Source organism: Staurois parvus, unplaced genomic scaffold (genome assembly GCF_062004578.1).
Source record: "Staurois parvus isolate SC_StPar_1 unplaced genomic scaffold, SC_StPar_1.0 ptg000768l, whole genome shotgun sequence".
NCBI lineage: Eukaryota > Metazoa > Chordata > Amphibia > Anura > Ranidae > Staurois > Staurois parvus.
In genome coordinates, this window is record NW_028318564.1 from 826,853 (window position 1) to 844,715 (window position 17,863).

The 17,863-nt window shown below is 39.0% G+C and overlaps 1 protein-coding gene across 1 annotated transcript in view; it reads left to right on the forward strand.

The window, feature by feature from the left end:
- Positions 1 to 17,863, forward strand: part of FBXL17 (F-box and leucine rich repeat protein 17) — a 953,351-nt gene that overhangs the window by 574,827 nt on the left and 360,661 nt on the right. The gene's annotated exons all lie outside the window — the stretch shown is intronic.

Below are 17,863 nucleotides of genomic sequence, written 5' to 3' on the forward strand. Positions count from 1 at the left end.
AATAACTGCAGAATTTACTGTATATGACCCCTTTCATGCATGCATAAATTGTACTAGCTGACAAGGCACAAGCAATTAGGAAATTAGCAGGTTTAGTAATTGTTGACCTGTACACAATACTTGCAAACTAGCAGTGTCAGGATGTAATTACATTTCTCCTCATCGGGAATTTATTGGACAAGTAATACACGTTTATTTGTGTACTTTAGATAAGCGGCTCATTTGTCTTTTGTGCACCAAGGCATAGTTGTCTTTTGGAAAATTAAAAACGCTGATGGAAAGCCCACAGTTACCAAAGGTTTAGAAGCCAAAAGTAAATATACTATCAGACACATGGTGTGCTCTTTTAATTCATATGTATTGAAGTTTCTGTGATGGTTATCTTTTGATGGAAGGAACTTTATGCAGGCAGTATATTCAGAGCATTGCTAAGCATTAACATGGCAGAGATGCATGTTTTGCTTATTGGACCTCAATTTTAAATTAGTTACAGAAATGTCCAAATGTATCGCTTTGCCATTGTAAACTTGTATTATAGTGGATTCATACGGAGCAAAGAGGGGACTAAAAATATTTTTCTTTATTTCAAAAGAATGGTCATAGCAACCAATATTGTGTAAACAAAAATGGACTCCCGAGTACCTGCATTCTGTTCATTTTGTGTTTGTGTAAAGGTCTTGTCAGTAAAATGCAGTATTTTGCCTCATAAAATGTCTGTAAAAATGATCTTTTTTCAAGGCTTTGTATTTGATACACACGGCATTCACACATTGATAGTCATTGTTAAGGTTATATATTTAGCTAGCCAGAACTCTTTTCAAAAACTAGGCACAGCTTAAAGCAGTATTAAACCCAAAAGCACTTATTATATTGCAGCTTACCAATTCTTAGATGTAGTGGCTGCATTTATTTTCTTTTTTAGGCTTTCTTTTCTTTATTTTCACCTGGTGATCTAGCCAGTGATTGTGTTGTTTTTTTTCAAAAGAACACGCTGTCTTGGAGATACAGTTACAGGGATGAGACAAACCATTTAACACTGACAGGAGTGCTTACAATGATCAGCTTTTTTATTGATGTAAAACCTTTATCTCAAAAGGAAAAAAGGAAACTGTTTGCTGTAACTGCTTATAATCTATTAGGGCTAGTTCACTAGATGAAGCCCGGTGCGCTTTTTTTCTGCATCAAAAATGTGTGCAGTGTTTTCCATGTATTCCAATGGCCCTAGTTCACACCAGTGCAGTCAGTTCCAGTCAGTTTCTGATGCAGAAAAAAATAGAATATGCTGCATATTTTCTGCACAGAACCATACTGGAACATAGCAAACCGCATCAAAACTGCACCAAAACTGCGTGTGGCGTCAACTGTAAAAACATATCTGGAGTGAGTTTTTGTAGTGTGAACTGGCCTTCAGCTAAAAAATTTGGCTCCAATTTGTTAGTGTATTTAAATCTGTTAGTAAATCTAATACTCCCCTCCCCCCCCAGACTGAAAATGCTGCTGTCCAAATGTGTCTCCTGCGCTCCTTCATCCAGCTTGGAGGCACACTAATACAGGAGGTTTTTTTACTGACCAGGTTCAAACAGAGGGAAAAAGCCTGAAAAAAGAAAACTAATGCAGCCACAACATCTAATGATTGGTAAATTGCAATATAGTACATTTTTGGTTTTGGGTTTATTACCACTTTAAATATAATGGATATCAAATTAAACACCACCCACTATGCCAAGCCTCTGAACAAAAAAAATTTTTACACAATGCAGAGAATTAACCCCTTAGATTCCACAGTGAGGATAACAAGCATGTATTACTGCATATACAGACTGATTTTACTGTTGTGGGTTTAGTAACACTTTAAGCCTTTACAACCACTTGTTGTATGCAGTAGCTCACTGCAATAGAACAGCATAGTATAAAGGGGGCCTTAAAATGTAATCTGCATTGCAGGTCATTTGATGTGTGGGCTATGGTCCTATATGAATGCTAAGGTGCTTCTTAAAATGGCAGGTAGAAAATGTTTTTCATATGTTTTAAAACACTTCCAGCCTATGAAATCTGAACTGCTATTTTATATTTTTGAGAACCTAGCCAATAAGTTTTAAATGAGTTAATCTTTTATTAAGCTGGACTTGTTATTGTTAAAAGCAGCAGCCTTTTTTTTCGCAGAGAATAGGTACAGGTACTCACCTTTTCCAAGTCATTCCTTGTCTCTGCCCCCTGCCTGCCTTCAAGCACCATCCCTTGATTCCACCCCCTACCCAGCTCTCAGTCCCTTTCTTTTATTGAATACAGAGTCAAACATCATTTTATGGTGCTAGGTAATTTGTATAGCATGTGTTAATGATAATAAGAAAAGCAGTAAAATAGATTCCCTGCAGCCAGCACCAAAAGCCCCCCCCCCCCCAAGCAACAGCATATCCCCCTTTCAACGACAGACCCTCTGCAACAAACAATACCCCCTAGCAACAACAGATTCACCCCAGGAACAGGAGAATCCCAGTAGCAACAATATATCTTCCAGCAGCTGACACCAATAGACCCCCCCAGCAGCCAGCAACAATAGATCCCTCCCTCAACCATAGTTCCCCCCAGCAACCCCCCCCCCAGCAGCAATAGATTGCCCAGCATCAATGGACTCTCTAGCACAGTTTCAAAAGGGCACCCCATTCTAAAATGTGAAAAAAAATTTTAATAGTTTTATATAACGCAGCACCATCCACACATGTAGGACACCCAACATTAGAGGTGATTTATTCTTCCAAAGCCAATGCACTTTTGCACACTGGTACTGAGTACTATTCCAGTGTTTTTCTTCTACCTCAGTTTTTCTTCATAACGGAACTAATGGAACCCCCCAGCACTGATGGAAAGGGCCAGGGGAGGGTCAAACTAGGATGCTTTGCAGGCAGCTGACATCCTCCATATCAACTGATGATGTCATTGGTTGTCAGGACGCTGGCGGCTAGAAGGTCGTAATGGTGCGCAATGAAAACCTGTGGCTTTGTGCAACTAAAAGGCAGGCTTGTTCCACCAATTGGCTTGTATACAAGTTTTGAGCAATTTTTAGACATTTTGCCAAGGCACCACTGAAGAAACCTCAAAGCACCCTGGTTGACACCCTAGCATCCCTTGCCATTACATATATTCAGTGTTGGAGTTGCCAGAAATGCGTTCCCCCGCATTTTCGCTGAAAAAAAAACCCTGGTTAAAAATATTGAAAACATAGCTGGAAATGTGTTAGGATATGAACAGGATAAGGAAACTTTCAAACAGCATTTTCAGAACATTTCCTCACCCTTCCCCCACTTCCCCCCCTTTGCCCTGGGGGTGCAGTACATAACTTTGAAGATGTTAAGCAAGGTTGTGTAGCACCATTCTGGCCACACAGCGTAGATGTTCATGGAGCTGTGATGTAGGTAATTATAACTTGCTGCAAAAAAGCTAATCTCATAAAGGGGATAGGGCGGCTAAACGAAGTTTTTCTGACTCCATATTGTTATCCTAGGTAGGCAGGCAGGCAGTAGTAGCCAAGTGCAGTGTTTGAGCATACTGTGATAGCATTACTGTTGTCACTTCCTTTGAATGTAGTAATGTGTGTTGTGCATAGGTGATAAAGAAAACCTTTTTGTTTAATATTATATTGAGTTTCTTCTAAATCTAGTGTAAGTGGCAGCAAAAAAGAAAAAGCAAAATCTTGTCCCTAAGCTTTCTCTGAAATCGTAATAGCATGGGGAGATGAAACACACCACAAAACACTGCCTTGGGCCATCTCAGTCCACCAAGAGTGAAAAAAACACATTCCAATATGTTCAGGCTTTTCATGAGGTATCAGTAACCTGCATTAATCCTTTGGCTTCTTTTTGTCTTCTTGCAGTTTTATTTTCTTTCCCTCCTTATAGAATAATTGCATTAGGCAGGGAGAAGTGACTGGAAAGAATGGCAGAATTGAAATAGGCAGCAGATGATAAGTTGTTAACTGCGAGGAAGAAACCCATCTTTTACTAAAGACCGGTAAGAGCCAGCTGCAGGGAGACTGTGTGTCAAATGAATTACTCTGAAGGCAAGATGTATCGCTGTGAGAAAGGACACAACTCACGGATAGACTTGTGAATCTGTCTTTCCAATTTTCTGCTCTAGTTCTGGAGTTCACTGCTTCCCCAGGCTGTGGTACTTATTAGCAAGGAAAATATGTTCTCTTGAAATATAACTGGGAGACAGAGAGCAGGAAGGAAGCATTGTCATCACTCTATGAAAGGGTCAGCTAGTTGTGGCACTGACATACAGGCAAATACACATTTATTACCTGTCATGTCTAATGCTGAGGTGTAATTATCCCCATGATACTAGTAGACATGTACAGGCATCCGTGATATTGCTCGATGACTCTCTTCCCTGAACATAAAGATATTTGCACGTAATGTGATATATTTGACATTTTTAATACTGCAGTTTTGCTTCCAGTTGTTAACAATAAGGAAGAGCAGGACCACTGCCCTGCTGTTACAGTGCTTGGTGGACCATAAAAACATTGTGCTTTATGGCTGTCAAAATATTTGATTTCATTAGCAGGTGCTTCCACAAGTGAAAATTAATTGCACTTGTCTTTACTGATAAAATCCATCGGTTATTTTGGAGATGGGTCCCATATAAACAAGATGTATATTTTCCTGGAAACCTCCTTTTAGAAGTGATATACCTGTGCTGACACTGCTGTATCTCTTTACCAGAGTTTGGCATGCATGTAACATTTTCTAAGTGTTCACATTTTTCTTAAGAGAGGCAGCAGTGTATGTAAACCTCAAAATAGATGAGTAATGCCTTGTTTCTATTAGCTCATGGGTACATGCTCCTTCCTATGGCACTACACTCTGTTTTACTAGGAAATACCTGGTGGTCCTGCCAGTTGCACTTCCCCTGTCCCTGTTTCTTTCAGACCACACTTGGCACAGAAGCAGATTTATTCTAGTGGTCAAAGTTTGCATTACTCCTTCTAACTTAAGAGCTTTACGACACCATGCTGACACGCAGCATGCCTCTAGGTCCCATAGACAGACTGCTACTTACACCCCTCCCCCTTCCCCCGCTGCTGACACAGCAATCGCACCGCTGATGCATCTTTGCCCTATGCTGTAGGCAGGGAATATCCAGGGATGTCAAACATTGCTTACAAAACAGTGACTCTACAGCTGATTTTTAAATATGTGACGATGGCAGAAACTACCAGTCATCACAAGGAGCCTATGCCGCCAACTCTTAGATCCCAGGGATAAAGCTGCATATTGCAGTCATGTGACTGCTAGAAAACCAGGGGAAAAGGATATTTAGAATATTTATATTTCATTGTTATTAATGCAATGAGCCTAATATAGATATTTAACATGGTCTATATGTTTTTTCATCAAAGACTTCACATACACTTTAGGTTAGACTTCACTCTCGCACTCCCAGAAGGTGATCAAAGTTGACGGGAGGGACTATTCACACCTTTTTCCTTTTTCATGCAGAAAAACTTGTGCATTTTACTGCATGGATTACATTTAAAGCAGACATCTTATTCCTTCCTATGTGGCTGGTTAACATCTTTGTGCTGTAGCGTAGTATATTTTATTTTATTATTATAATACTAAATTTATAAAGCATCAACAGTTTACGCAGCGCTCTACAATATAAGGGCAGACGGTACAATTAGAACACAAATTAATATAGGAGGGATCAGAGGGACCCCGCTCGTTGGAGCTTACAATCTAAGAGGGAGGGTCAAGAGATACAAAAGGTAATAACTGTGTGGGTTGGGCTGATGGAGAAAATACATGTATGGTTGTTAGTTGTGGGCAAGATAGGCCTCTCTGAAGAGATGAGTTTTCAGGGAATGTCTAAAAGTGGACAGAGTAGGAGATAGATCTTGGAGGTGTTGCGAAGGTTGAGGCGGCAAGCTTTGGACAGTATTTAGGAAAGGGAAACTTAATGGGGCCCATTTAAACTTACACCACATGTACTGTAATGCACCCACACCACTGTGAATTCAACCTTAAAGCTGAATTCCAGAAATCTGGCCACTTTGTAAAATTTGCTGGCTTAAGCTAGTCTTCGACAGATCAATTTCAATCTGCATACAGGATGTCAATTTCCTCACATGCGCAAGAGCGTAATTACCGTAAGATGGTACCGCTGTCCCACACTCCTACATAAAATGAATCCCTCTGTTCCTGACCCTTGCTGGCTGTATTTACATTCTCCTGGCACCATGACCCATATTTGGGGCACATGCCCGATGATGCTCCCATTTTGGGGTAAAATTATACATTTGTCTGATACACTTGTTGGCGATAAGGTCCCAAACACACCTCAGACCACAGTACTCTTCATGCTGCCAGGCTCCTATATTCAAGAGAAGCTTAGTTAGGCATATTATTATGACTGCCCATTATGTGAACACTAGATGATGGCGACAGACTGAAGTTCCATCATTAGCCGAATGAGCTTGTGAAATGGACAAAATTGATTATGTAGAACGTATGATTGTGTGGGATGGGTAGAAACTAGAATCGTACAATCTTATATTGACAGTTCACTTCACATATTCTTCTGATTTTGACTCCTTTAGGGCTCGTTCACACCATGGTGCAGATAGGTCAGTTTCTCTGCATGCATTCTGCAAGGGCACAACAAACTTATTTGTTCTCTATGTGCCCTGTTCACACCACAATACTAGTGTCACCTGCAAATTTATTTGTCTGTGCAGGAATCTGCAACATGTATAAAACTTATCGAAGCGCACATGAAATTGGATGTCTCTGTAAGTGAAATCTGCACGTCAGTTTCCATCAGTTTTTCTGCACTATTGAGTGCCTTTTCTTTTTTACTGCCATTTTCTACCTTAATGGCTATTAATCATCTAAAGGTTATATAATTGATAATGTACCTGTTAAACATATTCTGTTGACAGTGCTCATCATGATCTTATATTCTGTGTAGTATTTTGACTGCTATAACCCAATGCTTTATGAATTTGGATGCATTGGCTTAGACAAGATATGTATCTGTTTTGCTTGCCTATATTGTTTATAAACTCTTAATAAAATTTGATGTGTCAAGGCACAGGTGTCAAACTGGCAGCTCTCCAGCTGTTGCCAAACTACAAGTCCCATAAGGCATTGCAAGATTGTCAGTTACAAGCATGACTCCTAAAGACAGAGGCATGATGGGACTTGTAGTTTTGCAACAACTGGAGGGCCGCCATTTTGACACTCCTATGTCAAGGTGATTGTTCTCTCCTCACAAGCCATTGACGTTTACAAGTGCTTCCTGCCACATCCTAATCCTTGTCCACAAGCAGTGATTTAGGATTGCACTGCTTAGCTTACTCCACAAACTGAGAATGACGGGAGTCCAGTCATTACTGTCACATTGTGGAGAGTTTTGTTAAACAGGAAATAGTGACAAGGAAGGTTATGGAGTTGAAAAAGTTGACTACTCAGCGTGTTGAAAACCATAAATGTTTCTTACATTTATCCCGTGTCATGGTACAAGTAGCAGGTATTAAAATTAGGCTAGTGGCATTTGTTGATTAGGTTTAGCAAAGTAAGCATATCTTATATATGGGTATTAAAGCAGGAAATTCGTGCCTACATAAATATGGGTGCAAAATATGCACTTGCAGCCTTTGTAACCTGGCGAGAACTCTTCTTTAATGTCCTCTTTGCAATGTTTGAAGGTTATCACACACAAAAAGAGTTGTCTAAAGGGCTATAGAAGGAAAGACTTGTAGTGTCCACATTGACAAGCCCTGCAGTTCTAAGAATCTTCTCTGCCTGTGTTACTTTATAGATTCTAGGGGGAATTGACAAAATCTGGATGTTTGGGTAGTCTAGCTGCTGTATTGGGGGTTCTGAGTTTCTTATAATGTGTCCAAAAATGTAAATATCACATTTGTAAAAACTAGATGATTTGGTACAGCATAAGAACGGTTTAATACATTCATCATTTAAGATATATTCTTTGTATGAAAATTAGAATTGTTAGATATTTGAAATTGTGAGTGTGTGAGATAGGTGGACATATGCTGTGTGTGTGTGTGTGTGTATATATATATATATATTATCTTGAAGACACCGCTCTACCAGGGGACAGCAGCACTTCCTTCAGTTGAATGTCAACATATACAGGCCTGATTAGTGCTGTCAGGCTTCGATGACAAATTCTATGTATGCTAACATTTATCATGTTTTAGGCTTCCCAGCACACAAAAAATGGCATTTGGTTTTCAATAATTGAGCCCAAAGAGATCCCCTTTACATTGCATATAAAATTTTTACAAGTGGATTGGGATCGTAAAGTAAAGCAGTGTACGAAAGCCAAGCACTACTTGCATTTTTATTATCTTATTTGTATCATGTTTTATCATTGTTGTTCTTTTTTCCATAAAATGTTATTTAGATTTTGCTTTTGCTGATGTTGCTGTGCTTAGCTGGATAGATATGTAAGTTCAGTTTCCCTGTTAGGATCTGTTTCATTTCATTTTCTGAACTAAGATCTTAAATCTTGTATTTTTAAAATGCAGTGTGTTCTTTTGGTAACACTCCTTTTTTTTTTTAATTTTTAATCAGTCACTTCTTTTTTTATAACATGCAAGGAATCCCATCCACCCACAACACAGTGTGCCTGTGAACAAATATCCTTTGTTACATGATCTTCTGTGGAAGTAATTTTCCTCTTGCTTAGCCAGGCTGAGTGAGCTTAGTGTGAATTATGAAGTCAAATACTGCCAAGTACAGTGTTGCAGAATCTGTCTGTGTCTCTAGAAAGTAGAAAAGGTGCCAGATACTCACAGGGTTAAAATATGACATAAGGTATTCAGCAATGTCTAAAAAAAAAACACATTGTGATTCAAAATAATAAAAGAAAGGAAAACATGCAAACTCTATCAAAACTAAGTTGAGGTTATTGCAACCTGCTGAATAGGAGAACTCGATACTGTAAGCCTGCTCCTGGTGCCAATTTCCACATAATATAGTGAGATAAATGTGTCTTTAAAGCAGAAGTACACTGTATGTGAGCACCACAAACTGACAATGTTATGTAATTCATGTTTAATATTCACCGAAAACTCACCCATTCACCCGTCTCCATGCTGCTTTTTTTTTAGAAATCACTTTGAAAAACACTCCCTTAGCATTTCTAGCCACAACTAACTTAAAAATGGCAGATAATCCAAGTAGCATTTACTTCCTGGAATCCATCTGCTCTTAACTCAGGCATGCAGGCAGGAGGGTGTGCTTAGGTGAAAACAATCCCTCCTACCCTCCTCCAGATGAAAAAAAAATGCCCATGAAGACTCCTGGAATATATGACATTATTTTGGTCCAGCCTAGAACCAAGGAAGCAACTGAAGTAATGTAAGAAAAATAAGGTTTAAAGTATAACTAAAGACAGCAGGTTTTTTTTAAAGTATTGGATGGAATGGAGAGGGATTATAACACCTATTAAGTTTTATTGCTGTCTTTGATTCACCCTCTCTAATTGTCCTGTTTGCCATTATCAGGAAAAGTTAATGTTAAAAAAAATCCCAAATGTTGGGTTGTCCCCAGAAAATTAGGGAAGAGGGGAAATCTGCCAATGGGGACACTAGTTCTGGTGACCTGGGGGGCCCCGAGGGATTCCTTTATTTGCAGGGATTCCTTTCACTTCCTGTTTTGGCTGTGGTAGAGGAAGTGAAGGAAAATATCTCCACTAGGACACAGATGGCAATAAAAATCTTGCAGGGGGTCACAATCCTCCTTTACTTTATCCAAAATGAAAGAAAAAAGGTTTTCCTATAGTTTTAGTTTAGAGTAAGTAAATGTAATATACCTTTTTACTATATACAGTATCTCACAGAAATGAGTACACCCCTCACATTTTTGTAAATATTTTAATATGTCTTTTCATGTGACAACACTGAAGAAATGACACTTTGCTACGATGTAAAGTAGTGAGTGTACAGCTTGTATAACAGCGTAAATTTGCTGTCCCTTCAAAATAACTCAACACACAGCCATTAATGTCTAAATCGCTGGCAACAAAAGTGAGTACACCCCTAAGTGAAAATGTCCAAATTGGGCACAAAGTGTCAATATGTTGTGTGGCCACCATTATTTTCCAGCACTGCCTTAACCCTCTTGGGCATGGAGTTCACCAGAGCTTCACAGGTTGCCACTGGAGTCCTCTTCCACTCCACAATGACGACATCATGGAGCTGGTGGATGTAAGAGACCTTGCGCTCCTCCACCTTCCATTTGAGGATGCCACACAGATGCTCAATAGGGTTTAGGTCTGGAGACATGCTTAGTCAGTCCATCACCTTTACCCTCAGCTTCTTTAGCAAGGCAGTGGTCATCTTAGAGGTGTGTTTGGGGTCGTTATGTTGGATTACTGCTCTGCTGCAGTAGCTGAGGATTGGCTGGATGATTTCACATTTGGTGTAAGTACCACTACTACACTCCCAAAACCACCCAGGGGACTCAAGCTAAATGGAAACAATCTACAATCCAAACTTAAAGACATGTTCTGTGCAGTATTCCGATGCAATACCTCACTGCATAGCCTTTCAGATCAGGTCCAGGAGGTTAGGGAAGACCTGCCATGATCTACAGAAAGTGCAGAAACGTACCTCAGACTTAGAGGGCCACGCAAGTGACTTGGAGGACATTGTGCCCCCTTCTAAGACAGACACAAGAGTTGTTATGCATAAAGTGGATACTAATATCTTAAGAACCATTTGATATAACATTAAATTGGTCAGATTTTCTAAATGTGCAGAGGAAACTAATCCTTCTGACTTTTCCAAGAACTGGCTGCTGGAGATGTTTGGTAAAGAATACATCTCTCAGCTTTTTGCAGTCAAACATGCACAAAGAATTCCCACACGTTCTATACCCCCCGACAATCCCCAAGATCCTTCCTAATGCATCACTTAAACCAGGATTCTCCAAGCTATGGCCCTCCAGGTGTTGAGGAACTGCAAGTCCCATGAGGTCTTGCAAGACTCTGACAGCCACAGGCAAGACTCCTAGAGGCAGAGACATGATGGGACTTGTAGAGCTTCAACAGCTGGAGGGCCATAGTTTGGAGACTCCTGGCTTAAACCATAGAGAATGAAAATATCCTTCACAAAGCTAGGGAACTCAGAGATAGTCTTCCCAATTTCTTCGCCGAAGGAGTAGGAGGTAAAGAAATGCATATGACGTCTACAACTTTCATACTCAATTATATACCCAGCTCAGCTGCGAATGGTAGCTAATACCATGGCACACTAGTTTGAAACTCCAAGATCAATAACTAAGTGGCCAGACAGGCATTACAACAAGTGAAAATAAGGCACGATCCTCCTTCTAAGCCAGCCCTACTGGAGTGCCAGCACTTGGGGGCTCAGTTTGTGGACTGTATTTGACACATTGCTTTCTGTTTTGCCAAGATGCCCCTTGTAAACCCAGTTAACATCCTGCTTTAAAGCCCATGGCCCAGTGATGCCATCTCTGTTTTGCCACTTTACAACCCTGGTCCTTTCCTCAGCTGGGTTCCAATTCTACCTAGCCTAACTATGTATGTTTGCTCTGCAATCCTACCCTAGTGCCTCTTGTGTTGCATTGTTTGAGTTTTTGCTTCCAATCCTTTGGAGTGACCTGGATCTGCGTAGCTGTGGAACCCCCTATTTCTCACCTTTTTTAACTGACTTTTGATTAAGGCCTGTTGGCCTTGTTTCTTTCTGTACTGTTTCTTTTCCACAGCCGTACAATTCAAGTCAGGCAAATTTGTGTTTATATGCAGATTTTTTTTACCCTCTTTGATCTGTTTGCATGAGACACATGCCAATGCTGAAACTACTCTACTATCTTCTATAGAGGAAATAATTCAAGCGGCTTACCATTCAGTATATTTGTCTTAAGCCTGAAGGGTATCCATTTTGGTTCTCTGGGCATAATGTTCTCCCACATATAACTCATGAAGAACCTCCCCCAAACCAACCAACCTCAGCTGATCTCTTAACTCTTTTTTAAAACTCTGTTCTGAATTGGGCCTACCTTATCTTTGGAGGCTGACTCACCCCCCCGAGGAAGCCAAATGCTCATTTTACTGTAAGACTCACAACTCCCTTTTCTGTTCAGACTTAGCCCTAGCTACCTCAGAACATCTTCCGCACATACATTCTGTTACTATGAAACCTAGAGGTGTGTCAGATCATTCGCCTTTGATACTTAATTTAGCCTTAAGCAAACTGTCTTAATCCATTCTGGTTAACTCATCCAACAATTCCATTTCTGAATAGCCTATTGGGGCAATGAGCTCTATTACAATTAATATCAGAGAAGAGTTTAAGGGTCCATAAGAGAGGTATCACAAAACAAAGACAAGCATGTCAGAGACCCAGCACAAGAGAATCAGATTCACTGGGCAGAATTGCACTGTAAACTATAATTCCTGCTCAGCAGGAGAGCACAACACAAGCAATTATTTCAGAAATGTCTTTCATGGGCACTTCTATCTCAAATCACTCACTCTCAGTTGGCCCATTCTTATGTTGGTGCTCAAATCAATGACTGATTAGCTGCATACCTTTTTCCATTGAGGTTTTTTGATGTACATCCATGGCCAAAAATATTGGCACCCCTGCAGTTCTGTCAGATAATGCACCACTTCACCCTGAAAATTGTAGTAACTACTAATGTTTTGGCATTCTCATGTTTATTTTGTTTGTATTGGTATAACTTAAAAAAATGGAGAAACAAAAAGCCAAATCTGACACATTCCACGCAGAACTCAAAAAAATGGACTGGACACATTTATAAATTGTAAGAAATAATTGCATTCCAAGTTTGTGATTCTCCTGGATTTTAGTAATAAAATTCACCTGCATCAATTGATAGGTACTGACAATATAGAAATCACATTGGCATCCAGGTAAAATGGTGAAAAATGGACTCAAGCTCTGTTGTGTGTCTCTATGTGCCGCATGGAGAAGAGAAAGAGCAGCAAAGAATTGTCTGAGGATTTGAGAACAAAAATTGTGGAAAAGCATGAGCAATCTCAGGGTTATAAGTCCATTTCCAGAGATCTTACTGTGTGCAACATTGTAAAGAGCTTTACAGCCCATGGCACTGTAGCTAATCTCCCTGGATGTGTACGATAGAGAAAAATTGATCAAAGGTTGATGTTGTACTGCCATTTTGTAGTATATTTCTTGCCAAAAAGCAAAATAAAAACATTTGTAAACAAAAAGATTGCAACAAAGGATTGTTCAAATGGTGTCTAAAGAACCTGGATCAACTAGACAAATTCAAGCTGACCATCAGGCACAAGGTACAACTGTGTCAGCTCGCACTGAGTCGCCATCTGAATGAAAAGGGTGCTATGGTAAGAGACCCAGGAGGACCCCACTGCTGACACAGAAAAATAAAAAAGCCAGATTAGAGTTTGCCAAAACTTGGGATTTTTTTTTAGCAAATCCATTTAACAGAATACATTTTGGCCTAAATTTATGACGAAATTTGATTTTTATTTTTTTTTTTACTGGACATGTTTAATAGCAAAAAGTCAAAAATATTGTTTGTTTTTTTTCTCAAAATTGTCGGTCTTTTTTTTTTTTATAGCGCAAAAAATAAAAACCACACAGATGATCAAATACCACTGAAAGACAGCTCAGTTTGTTTGAAAAAAAGGACTCAAGTTCATTTGGGTGCAGCATTGCATAATCGTGCAATTGTCAGTTGAAGTAATGCAGCGCCGTAATGCAAAAAATGGCCTGGTCTGCAAGGGGGGTAAATCATCTGGAGGGCAAGTGGTTAATAAATTATTCAAAGTCCCATTACTATAACATTATACAATAATTAATCATTCAAATATAATATACTAGTTACCAATAATCTTGCTATACAATCATACATACAGACACACATACTGTATATACTGTATGCATACATACGTACATACATGTGCATGCACATACACACCCAGACAAAACGGAAGGTAATACAAAAATAAATCAATAACAATGTTAATAAGCAAACAATAAACATACAATGATAGTTCAAACACCTTCATTATTGTACCTTGTAAAAAATCATCTCTTTATACCTATTTTTAAACTGATTATGCTTGGACTTTTCTTCCACATTGAAACTGTTCCATAGTTTCACTCCACAAATAGAAGTACAGAAGCTTTTCCTAGTTGTCCAAGCAGTCGGCATCTTAAAATTAAATGTTCTCCTTAGATTATAACCTCCTCCCTTACAATAAATCATTTTTGAATATTTCCTGGTAGTAAATAGTTTTTTTGCTTTAACTATTATTTGTACTGTCTGTAATTGCACCATATCCTAGCATTTTAGAAGACTGTAAGAATAATGTGTTTGTGTGATCCCTATATCCTGCCCCATACCTTAGATTGTACACCCCTTGAGGGTTAGGGACTGATGTGAATGTACAATATATATATGTAAAGCGCAGAGTAAATTGATAAGTACCTGAAATAATATAAACAATCAGTATTGTTTGTTTTTCTTTATAATTACTGGATATTAAAGTGGATCCTTCTATTAAATATCTGGGAGTGACTATTTCAACCTCACCACATGACTTTCTCCCTCCCAACTTTGTTCCCCTCATTTTCCAGATTGCAAACACAGGCAAATAAATACCTGTTGTACACTTCCCCTTTTGGTTGTTGGCCATACTAATTTGCTCAATATGAATTTAATACCCCAATTGCTATACTTCCTGCATACTTTTTTTTTTATTGCAATGTACAATCCAAGTTTCCCACACCATTCTTGGCAAGGAATATATGGGTAGCTGACTGCATTCCCAGAATATATGTAACCTGGAGTCAGAGCTGTCTTTCACCACCATTACATAACATGTAATGGGTAAAGTCCTATTGGAGTGATGATGAGACATCTTGCTCCATGTATACATTTCTTGGACAACTATTTGAAGGTGAATGCTTCTGTTATAATATGTTAAAATATGGGCAAGTTGTTTGGAAGCCCAGATCCAGGGGATCTAGGGATGCAGCTAAACGGTAGAAGAGATTTAATGTAGAAAATTTTAAAGTAATGCACTTGGGAGATAAAAATAAATGCAAGTTGCAAGCTAGGAGGAGAAACTTTGGGGAAATTGAGGATGGAAAAGGATATAGGCTTATGTAAATGACAGACTCAGTCCAGTAGACTATTAGCATGCATTAAAATAGGGTATTTACTCCGGAGATAAAACTTTAGAGTAATTGTAAACATATTTCTTTTTAAATAACAAACATGTCATACTTACCTGCTCTGTACAATGGCTTTGCACAGAGCGGCCTCGACCCTCCTCTTGGGTCTACTGATGGCTCTCATGGTTCATTCCCCCTGTCGAGTGCCCTCATAGTAAGCCGCTTGATCTCTAGCTGCACTGTGTGCATCTCCACCCTGCCCCCACTCCATGCTCACTTGCTCCTGCTTCTGTCCCCATCACCAGTGAGGAGAGAGTGTGGAGAGACCCACTGCTCCCTGGCACAGTGTTGCACCCACAAGGTTTTTACTTTAATGACGAGAATGCATTAAGGTAAAAACCTTCTACCTTTACAACCACGTTACTACTTTACAAAACTTTGGCTTGGCCACAGGGTTCTGATGTGAAGAGAGGATTGTGTGATGGGGGGGGGTGCTGATGTGATGAGGGGATTTATGATTTGATGGTGGAATCTCTGATGTGAAGAGGGGGTTTTTTGATTTGAAGGTAATGTCATCAAGGTAGTTTTGTGCATTGCCCCAGACTCTGGTTTCCAATTGATATGTAACATTTACGTATTTACATTTTAGACTGGGGTGCCTCGAGATTTTGCATACTTTTAAAAATGTGCCACAACTGAAAACAGGTTGAGAAACCCTGTCCTATAATATATTGCATTCCTGCAGAGATTTTATAATTTTCATTTTGTCATCAGCTATTATGACCACATTATTTTTCATCTGTCAGTTAATTCATAAATAGAGTAATAAACATTGTTTTGGTGTTGCAAGTTAATTCAGATGTGGAACTTGAGCTTTCAGATGAGGAGCTGGCTCAAACGTAGCGGTGTTCACCTCCAAATGTTTATTCCTGATGATGATACAATGCTCAAGATGAAAGCAGGGCAGCCTGATCAAACATGAAGCAGAATGATATATAATGATTTATAAGGAAGACGAACATGTACCATTCAGGGTCAGAGCTAATAACTACTTCATTGCTTACAAGGAGAATGAATGGACTTAAAGCCATGAGTGTTAATTAACAACCATAGTCTGTTGATCTTTTATATTGTATTCTTTTTTTTGTATAGTGTCATTCCCTAAGTATTCCTAGGACAAAGAGTGTTAGGGTGTGATATCTTACTACTGCCATAGAGTTCAATAGCTCATGTTTTATGGCACCATGCTATTTCTGAATATAATGTACCTTTATACCATGCCTTACAAAGGCTTAGTTTTCTCTCCATGTACCTAATATACACAACGTAGGGTGAAGTTATTATATGCTGTGAAAAACAGGGTTCATTCCATGCAGAGACTTGGATTACATTCCCTTCAGTATGTTCATCTAAGCTGGTTAGGTTATATATTTTTTTAAATATTATCACTGTGATCACTGCTGGAGCCCAAGAGGGATGGGGAGGGTGCGACAATACATTTTTTTGCTTTCGGCAGACCTTGGGGATCTTCAGCTCAAGGTTTCATGATCAGAGAGACCACCGTATCTAATGGAAATGGATATTTGTAAGTTCTATATTTTCACTTTTAAATTAAATATGAAGCCTAGGGACTTTTTATAGGATAATTACATTACATACATTACATGTCATTTACATCTTGGCCTACTGGAGACTGCTGTGCCTCTTTCACAACATTTTCCTTTTTAATACCTTTCATGCTGAAGTGCAAAAAAGAATAAAGAGGGAGTCGTTCAAAAAGAACATGAATGATTTTCATTAAAGACAGTGAATAGAATGCAGAGCCTGTTATGTTTACTCAAGACCTTCTTTTTCTTGTCTAATTTAGTGGGTTTATTTTATTTTTTTCTTTTTCATTTTTTCCAAGTAGTTCATTATGTGTACATTGTAATTGCTTCCATTTAATGGAGAAATAGGTTGTAGTATTCAGTACATTCTGTTTTCTTGTACATTAACTTAATTAGCACAGGGACTAAGGCAGGCTTTACTTGGTGACAAACATTAGATAATTGTATCTGTAAATTCTCTATAGTGAAATTAGAATGAGGGCCCACAGAATCAAGCCTGCAGGAGTCAATATATTAGCAGCTATAAAGTGTACTCTGCGTTGACAAGGGCTGTATATGTGGTGATTTTACCATTGTCAATAGGACAGGAATAAATAGGGTACAATATATCTTCTTATGCTACATGCCACATGACAGAATTGAAAGCTTGGTTATGGCTAATGGATTTAGGAACTTTCAATGGTTGACAAAACCTTGATGGATAAGTGTACCATTACATGAAAAAAACACAATTCAGATCCTCATCTCAAAAAAATGCAAACATGTACCTCTGTTGAGCAGAAAGTGAAATTTTCAGTACACTAGTGAGACTGCTGTTCTCTGATGCTCCCAGCTTTCATTAGAGATGATATGCTGGGGTTAGTTATAGAGAATAGGAGCATAAGCCCACTGCATGTACTGAGGTAAAGATTGGGGTGGCCACTATACTATATATCTATTATGATATCTAGTAAATCCAATATTCTGAAGCGCAAGAGGAGGCCCAGTACCGTAAGGATCACAGTAAATGGTGCCTTACCCAGGAGAGTTACTACTGCTGCTGTTACCATCAGATAGATGAATTCAGAAGTTC